We start from the raw sequence: 10198 nt of genomic DNA, 5'->3' as shown, positions 1-10198 counted from the left end.
TGCAGTTCGTGTTTAAACAATTAATAATGTACATTTTATACTTTCTATTTATACTTTTTATAATTCTATTTGGTCTTATATTACTTAAAAATATATGATTTGTTCTTTTCTGATATTGTGTGTGTTTAATTTAACCCTAAATATTTCATAAAACATTTTAAAGTATCCTGGGTCAGATCCGACCCAGCCTTACCTTTTCTGCGTCTGACATTCACCTTACTTCCGGAGGGTTAACAAGATTTTAAACAATGTATTTACACCGAATCGATAGAATTTTAATATATACAACCAAAAACAAGAGTCAATAATTGAATCCAAAAGTTGGGGAAATTCTTTAATTAATTAAAACTCATAGAGCACAAACATTTGTTAGTTGACAATCCTAAAACAATGCAAACGTGTGCACAGCACAAGCGCCCTTTGATTTTTGACCAAAAACCGACACTCAATGGGTCGTACACAAATTCAGGCCAATTTGTACCATCCAATCCAAATAACCCATCCAAAATCTTGTGCATGCGTGCATTTGCCATAGTTTGGAAACAGTGTAGAGTTGCATTAAAATCACCACAGTTCAGAATTAGAATTAGAATAAATAAAATGTGATATATTGTGTAGCTGTTTCTAATTTCTAAAAAGCTTATTTTATTTATAGTTTTATATGAATGAATTTTATTTCATTAGGTTTTTAGTATAAATAATTAAAGAAATACATTGTTTAATGAATAAAACATATACTCTTAAAGTGTTGTTCTTATAAGTTATCTATAGGCAGTCTTAAAAATAGTCTGCTTTTATATCACTCTTTATTTAAGTGTGATGGGGGGATCTGAGGGAACCATAGCAACATTAATTTGCCACTATGGTTTTCTGAACTAATTTGTTTTATTTTTTATTATTTTTTTTTTTTTTACATAATTCATTTCCATGTAAATAAATGAATAAGTTTAGTAATGAATACATTAAGTTTAACATATGATATAATATAAAAAGTAGACATATAATTGTATTTTGTTGGAAGATGGTGCGGGTAGCAGTCAATAAAGGTATCAAAATAGTAGAAGAAAACTATTTATTGTGAACCAACGTTTCGCCCTGCTGTGCAGGGCTTTGTCAGGGCTGTCATATTGAGATAAAGATGACAACTAGTTGTCGATGAAGCCCTGCAAAGTGGGGCGAAATGTTGGTTAACAATAAATAGTTTTTTTCTGCTATTTTAATACCTTTATTGACCACCACCTGGACTATCTTCCTAAAATCTACTTCATATGGTCAACTATCTTTTTCTAATAAAAATTTAAAATGAGGTGTAGATAGTTGACCGTAGATTAATAATTGGAAAAGATGGTCGGGGGGTGCATTTTCCAATTTATGCCCTGGCATAAATAAATAATTTTTTGTTTATTTATGTTCTTTTTGCTGATCATACACCCGACCATCTTCTCCAATTAAAAAATATATATTGATTGGAGAAGATGGTCGGGGGGTGCGGTCAGCAAAGGAACAACATAAATAAACAAAAAAATATTTATTTATGCCGATGTTTCGACCTGATTTTCAGATCTTCTAATCTACAGTAATGACAGTAATCTACGGTCATCTATATACACCTTATTCAAAAAAATATATGTTTTTTATTTATATAAATTTTAATTTAAACAACAAAAAAAAGTTTTTGTATTGATGAAATATTGAAAAATGACATGTATTTAATTACTTTTTTGAAGATATTTTAATATAAATAATCAAAAAATACATATTTTTTTTAATTTATGAAACATCCACACTTTTTAATTTTTTACTATTGAACTGTCTGTTGAATTTTTTTTGTCATAAAACTGCTTCAACTCTACTCTTTGGTTAAGGATGGATGTATCCCATTACTTTTCTGAAATAAGTAACATTCATGTAATCAATTTTGAACAGTTTGAAATGACATATTAGAATTAATCCTTCTTTCTAACTCAATATGTTTGTTTCCAAAGTCAATGAGCTAAATAGGAAAGAATTGCTTGATAGAAAGATGTGTTTTGTATAGTAATTAAGAAGGATATATACTTGTTTTATATTATTATAATTTTACATTAACAGCCTCTTTCCTCCCCTCAAAGATAATACATAAATCATAATTAATAGAGAGAGAAATACTTTATTTATTCATCTATGCTGCCTAAATACATTAGGTTGCTATCTCACACAGCATACTTATCAATCCGTAATCGGACATATTTACATTACACATACATGGTATAATCATAAAAAAAAGATATACAATAATAGGATATAATAAACAATTTTTTTTCACACCTACAGTTTCCTTTTACAATCCATTTCGGTCTGTACAACCAATACAAATGTTTCACTCACTCCCATTTTTCCCTCTCATTTCTGCTCAATTATTCAATTCACCCGATCAACAAATTCGCTCCGGAATTCACCCTCCTAGATCCTCTTCAGTGACCCGCTAAAAAAATTCAATATAAGACGGTAATGTGAGATCAGACCATCATTCATAGTCACAGCAGTAGATCAGTCTATCAAGAACAAACAACTAGATACATTTTACGAGAATAAGAATAACATATAGATTAAAAGGAAAATATAATAAAAAAAAAACCGGTTACAGGAAACACTTGAATGGATAAATAAGTTTAAAAAAAAACACACAAAAAAAACATAGTATTAATAAAATAAAATGATTTAATGAATAAAAATAAAAGAAAGTATAACTTCTCTTTTCACTTTTGTTATTCAAATCAAAAAGGTATTTATTTATTCGAATGATAATATACATTCTAACAAAGTTTTATACAAAGTAATTACAGTCATAATTAAAAAAATATGTATGTATACTACTATATACTATATTCAAGCAAGCAGCTATATGTATAGCTGCTTGCTTGAACAATGGTACATCGGACAAAAAAAATGTTTTGGTTTTATTTTGAAATAGATGTGTTTCAAAGTTCTAAGTTAGACTGTCGACAGGAGTTTGTTTCTCTACTGTGGTCCCTGTATTGACTATCTCAAAACTGTTAGAATAATCAAAAATAACCACTAAAACAAAAACAACCATGATGAATAAACATTGAGATAAAATAGTTGACCATATGAAGTAGATTGGAGGCTGATAGTCCAGGTGGTGGTCAATAAAGGTATCAAAATAGTAAAAGAGAACTATTTATAGTAATCCAACGTTTCGCCCCACTTTTCAGGGCTTCGTCAGGCCTGTCGGACAGAAACAAATATGATAAATAGTTGTTGACAAAACCCTGAAAAGTGAGACGAAACATTGGTTAACAATATATAGTTTTCTTCTACTATTTCGATATATTTATTGACCGCCAACCAGACTATCTTTCTACAATCTACTTCATATGGTCAACTATCTTCTTCCAATGTGAATTAACAAACACAGGGCCACCAAAATACAAACACTACTATTCTCCTCTGCAGTGTGAATGTCAGTTGGTAGCAGAACTTCATTCTTACAGCCCTGATGAAGCCCATCAAAGCTGGGTCTAACGCTGGTTTACAATAAGTAGTTCTCTTTTACTATTTTGATACCTTTATTGACTGCCACCCAGACTAACCTCCTACAACAATAATGAATAAAGGAATTAGAGAATAATTAGAAAATAACCAACAATATAGATACATAAATAGTGTTTTGAAAGAAAATATGTAGTATAAATATTATTAGAAGACATCATCAAACTTCACTGATCACACCCCAAACCATTTCCTCATTTATATAATTCCATATTCAGCTATAAAAAATTTTTTTTCAGATGTGCCAATAGTTAAGCAAATCATCGACATAAAAATATACTAATTTCACAGTTCAAAACTATAAATATCCATTTTTAGATAATTAGTGTATTTTAAAAATTAATAATGGATTTATTTCTTTATAAAAAAAAAAGGCTTTTACTTTTTTTTATGTAGATAGTTTAACAAATAATAAATTTAAATTAAAAAAATTATCTATGAAAAATAATAATGAACATTTTTATAGTTTAATCATAGATAATTTAATAAATGTGTACCCCCATTTTTATGTGTATACCCATTTTTATACATTTTTTATTAGTTTCTTAAATACACAGCTAAGCTTTTTCTCAGTTGGAAATAATGCTTCATCATAAATCATAATGGCTGATTTTTATGAATAGTAGAATCTGATTTCTAAATATCATTAGGGACCCAGATTTTATTCTATAGAGATTCTTTTATTTTATTTGTATGGTTATTTCATTTCAATTGGAAAAATTAGAATTTTCAGGCATCTCTTTTGCAGGTTTTTTCCCTCATGGGTCGCCTGGCTAAGTCAGACCATCCCTCCACTTCTCTCTGTCCCATCAGTCTTCCTTCTCAAGTCCCCTGCCGGCCATATCCTCCTCCTCGCAGTCCTTTCACTGGATTCGGGGTCTTCCTGGTTGTTCGTATTGCAAAAGTCTCTTCGGCCACCTACGTTCTGGCATCCATTGACCCCTACCCCATATCATTGCAGCCTGCTTCTAATATCCTCATTCCTGACTCTATCCAGGCAGGTAATCCTTAGGCATCTCCTCCAGAAATTCATCTCTACTGCTTGTAGTTTGGAGTAGAGTCATGGGTTAAGTGTCCATGTTTCTGTGGCGTAGTTAAGTGAGCGGTCAACAATTCTTCTAAAAATTTGCCTTTTGTGTCCACTGAGATGACCGTATTCCGGGAGACTGGGTGCAACATTCTGGTCAACCTTCTTGCTAGACGGAGAGCCTAAACTCTGGTTCCAACTCACCGTTCCCATATATTATGAACCCCAGGTATTTGAAGGAATACCTTCTTACATACTTCCATTAATCTGAAGGTTTGCGGCCTCTTTACAGTTTACTGGCAGGTATTCGGTCTTTTCAAAATTTATTTGTAGAAATCACTGGCTTTATTCTTTTTTCAGGGCCTTCAGCGCTTCTTACAGGCCATCTCTGCTATATGTGGCCACTGTTTGGTCGTCGGCGAAGAAAAGGGAGAACAGCATATGTCCGTTGATGGCAATGCTTTTTCCTTCCCATTGCGTGCTCCACACCTTTACTGCCTGTTGTAAATAAATTTTAAACAGGGTTGGGGACATACTGCATCCCTGCTTAAGACCCTTGGATGCAGAAAAACGCTCAGACAAGTAAGATTTAAAAACCGTTATATTTAAAAAAAAAAAACAGTGGGAGCAGGGGAGCCTACTCTTAACTTTTCTAGTTTAAAATATTGTTGTTTATTAATACTCCCTGAAATTAATCATTCACTTTAAATATTATTATAAATTATGCTTAATCACTTTGAAAGATAATAATGAATAAATATTTAGTCAAAGTAATTAATGAGATCCTTCATATTCCTTCTGACCGTATACCATTAATTCTATATTTATTAATGTCCATATGTTTTTTGTTTTAGATCAGAACTGAAAAAGTTTAAATGGTGGAACTAAATCCCTCACTAATTAAAAACATATCATCATTTGAATTTTTTACTGTAAACTATAATAATAAGATACATTTAATTAATTATATAACTTTATGAACACTTTTTATTGAGGGCAAGTTTAGTACCTTAGCTGCTAGGTTCATTTATAATACACAACAATTTACATAATTAGTCCAGAATTACTGGATTACAACACACTATGTAATTTTTTCTTAATTTCATCACCAGTTTTTGGAATTATTTTTTGAAAATAGGTTTTTGTTGATAACATTTAGAATAAAACTAATATTGATGTATTAAAAGTTTATAATTTTATTGTGGACTTGGGCAAATAGCCAGCATTGGGAAAATATATTTTAATTAAAGTGACAATTCAATTATTAGGTTGTCTTCTTGAAATGTTGGAGAGTATAAAAACAAAGTTGAGAGTAAAAAGATCAAAGAAAATTGTGTAATAATTAACATTAACCTCTCTCAAACAAATAATTAATATTTATTATATTAAAAACTAAGTGATTGTTTTTTTTGTTTTCCCAGCAACTGTTAAGAGGTCTTAATAATTGAATCCTGCAATGTCCCGGTTATGATGGTATAAACCTGCAGATCTGCTAAGTATGGAAGATAAACAACAAGTTCATCAAGCCTAAACTGTTTCAAGAGCAAATTTAATCATTTAATTATCAATATATATAGATGCATATTTAATTATTTAACAATATAGATATTAAATTAGTGTAAATTTTATAAATAAAAGTAATTTGTAGATATTTTGGTGGCTAAAAATAATGATTCTGTATATATATTTTTATTATCTTATTTGAGACTGGTAGTTTTATTAATAACAAAAATTACCCAAATAGTCTCAACTTTCTTTATTAAAACATATTAGAAGTCCTACATTTCGACCAATCCGGCCATCATCAAGGACTGCAATATTACTATTATATTGTGATAAGTTAATGATAGTAAAATACAGATATTGCTAGGAATATAATTTATAATTGAATATAATAGTGATGAATACAGGTTTAGTTTTACTGTGTTAAATTTACATGGGCTTAATAGTTATAAATGTGAGGCTGTGATATTAAAATTAAGAATATCCGGATCAGTAAATATGTTGGAATTGTAATATGATTTATTAAAGAAGATAGAGACTAATTGTATAATATTTGTAAATATTAATAATTATTCTTCTAGAATGCCTGTCAATACCGCTGACTACAATGCGTATATAAGGCACATAGGGAAATGAGGCTGAATTAGTTACTAACACAAGGAAATTGGAGAGTCTCTTTACCAAAAGATAAAACCCCATTTTCCTCAATTTTCAAAATATCCCTTCTTCAAATGGAGCATAAGATATCCTATCAACCCAGTCCCATCACCCCTCAGGTATCGACCCACTTACCTATGGCTAAGAAAAAAAAAAAGTTCAGTTCCTTTGAGTCTATCAAGACTGTCTGCCAGATTTTAAAGTAATTAAGTATTCTTTTAATGTTCGAACATAAATTTTATTTTCCTCTCCAAAGGTGGGAATGCTTTGGATTCATGGAGGAAATGAAAACAAAATTATGTCCTCACTAAGGAAAATTTTCACTCGCATTTTACGTTTTATAATATAAGGAACAAATGTCTGTGTGTCAATCTTTGCTCAAAATTGTGTCGAGTGTAATTTTTCATACCATCAATCTGATCAATGGAAGTAATTGTAAATTGGATCTGGTATCCAAAGTATCCATGATTCCATCTATTACTTTCCAAATATAGGTGAGTACCTACCCCACAGAAATTTGCAGTTTCCATGAATTTTAACAAAATAATAACACAAAATAATGATTCATCGTTATTTTAAAAAAAAAGATTTTTTTTTTTGAAAAAATCATCTCAGGAACTATTAGACTCACAGATGTTTATCATCACTGAAAATGAAGCTAGTTCAATGCACCATAAAGTAGTTTATAATTATTGTATTCCATATAGTAGCTGTTTTCATGATATTTGCGATGATAATGCCATACAATATTGATGTGAAAGTGTTCGAAAAAAAATATTTAGTTAATGAAAAACTATATCTCAAGAACTATTTAACGAAAAGAAGATTGATTTTAGAATTCACATTTTAGTGATTTTGGAGTTCTACTACAGGGTAGTTTCTCTACATGCTGTATTATATCATTATGATCTTACTTCAAAATTGCTTGTTGTATTTTATATACAGTTGTAAATGTCAATAAATAAATAAATAAAAATAAATTTTAGTAAACTTAGCATTTTTTCTTTTTGTAATGCAGGTAGTTAATAAAAAATCGAAGTAAGTAATAGACGTATAATTTCGTTTGGTAGTAAAAGTGAGGTAATAAAAAAAACACAAGTTAAAAGGAACTCTGGCAGTACCGGAGCTGAGAGTAGTGACCCATTTCGGCGTTCATTTACGATTCATCAAGCAGCCGAGTCAGATATGCTACTCGCCGCGGAGGAATGCTAAGATTTACTGCTTTCATCGCTGGGCCATCAGGGAAAGCTATTTTGTCGGCTGGTTCCTTGTTCATCAATCATAGTGATCTAGAATCGATTTATTAAGGGCAGAGGATCACAACAATGAGAATGTGGAAGAATTAACATTCATGTTAAAAACATAGTAAAATAGAACGCAACGTTAAACTGGAAATTAAAGGACTCCTACACATTGGATCGGAATTGTGATTGTATTAGGGGTATTCATGATGTAGCGTTAAATGTTAGAAGTTTAAAATGCTAAATGTTATAAGTATAGGATTGTGAGCAGCCTAATTTGAAATCCATGTTATATGTTAAACGCAGAGGACATCCGGGTGGATTTTCTTGGCAACTTGTTTTGTAATCTTGTAATTTATATGAGATTATAAAATCTCCAACAGCTTCGTCACATCATCTTTCCTCCATCTCACTTGATCCTTGTTCCTCTCCTAGTTGTCATTCTATTACTTTATCAGAGTTTTAAAAGTCCAAAACAAAACAGGAATTACGAGCGACTAACCTTTCAAAACGACGAACTGGCGTAAAGCTCAGCTGATCTGTTGCATGACGTCATTCTCCATTTAGTAGACCTATAAACAGACTCTCAACCATGTTAAATGTTATATCGTTTTAACATGCCAAAAGAAAGAAATGTTTCTCCATTTAACACACTGTAACATATCAAACTAATGTCCATGAATACCCTAATATTGTGATTGTAAGATTGAGATAGATTACGTAAAAACATTTTAGGAAAGGATGATTGGGGGTACGGTCAGGGAAGAACATAAAGAAGCAAAAACTTATTTATTAGCGTCAACGTTTCGGCCAGAATTTCAGGCCTTCATGAGAGTGACAGGAGCAGATCTCATGCACAAGTGACACTTGAGAACTGAAGCACAAGACTAATGCTTGAGACCTGGACTTGTCACTCTCATGAAGGTCTGAAATTCTGGCCGAAATGTCGGCAAATAAATTTTTACTTATTTGTATTCTTCACTGACCGTATCCTCCACCATCTTCTCCTCATATACATCGACGGTCAACTATTTCGTCATCATTGAAAAAACATTTAAATGACCGGATTTCAAAATTTTCTTCGAAGTCCATGTATCTTAACTTGCAATCACAACGTTTATTTTTAGTTTCATTGTCGTTTTGACTGATCTTTTTTTTTTAATATATTTTTGTTTTTTAAATTCTGGTACAACGATGTAAATGGACCCCTTCATTTACACCGTTATACCAGCTATTAAAAAAAATCCTTTAATGTAAATCATTGATGAGTCAATATTTGACCGTGGATCATCTGAACGAGCGACTAACTTGGAATTCTCGTACAAAACTGAAAAGAGAGGAAACTACAGGTCGATTCCGACTGTTACAGCAGTTATTGGAGAAACGGTCTAAGTTTCCTATTGATTTCATGACTACAAGAAAGCCTCTTTGGACTAACGGAGTTTACTTTTGAGAATCCGCTAAACCATCGAATATTCCTTTCGTATCCCATCCTTACAATCCAAAAAAATAATATTTTATAATACCTTAGAAAAAAAAAATGTTAGAAACTATTTATAAATCAGAAAATATTAATTATACGGATAATTTTGAATAAGGCATAAAAAAATTGAACCAGTATTATGGTGAAATTTAAGCAGAATTAATTTATAATCCAAATGATTATATATAAGATAAATAATATATGGTTAAATACAATGATCTTTTAACACTAAAATGAATAAATAAGTAATGCCAAATAAAGTTGGAAATATAATAAAAATATGCCAAACCAATTAGCCAAAAAGTAGGTTTAAACAATGTATTGTTAATATAGTGAGTAGTTAAGATTGTAATTGAAAGTATAAATAAACAGTGAGTTAGTTGCATAAAAATAGGTAATTTAACTCAATATGATAACAGTTAATTGAATGTGCACAGTGTTTTCTCTGATTTAATTATGGTTTATAGGTTGATAGACTAAAATATAATTTGACAAAAGCAGAATAATTTGTTTGAAAAGAATTTAATTATTAAATAAATCAAATGGTATCCTTTTTCAGTCTCAACACTCTTTATTATATTAATAGTATAACGTTTCGGCCAAATCGTCCATCCCCAAGGACCTTATTCAAATATAAATTCTCACCACACATCAAAAATTTAAATCTGTTTTGCAGGCTCATTCTGTCAAAGGACCCAGGTCATTCTGTCAAAGGACCCAGGTCATTCTGTCAAA

The sequence above is a fragment of the Halyomorpha halys genome, unplaced genomic scaffold, assembly GCF_000696795.3.
Source record: "Halyomorpha halys isolate HHAL.00 unplaced genomic scaffold, Hhal_1.1 Scaffold1593.1, whole genome shotgun sequence".
NCBI classification, from domain to species: Eukaryota; Metazoa; Arthropoda; class Insecta; order Hemiptera; family Pentatomidae; genus Halyomorpha; species Halyomorpha halys.
This window is presented reverse-complemented; position numbering follows the sequence as displayed.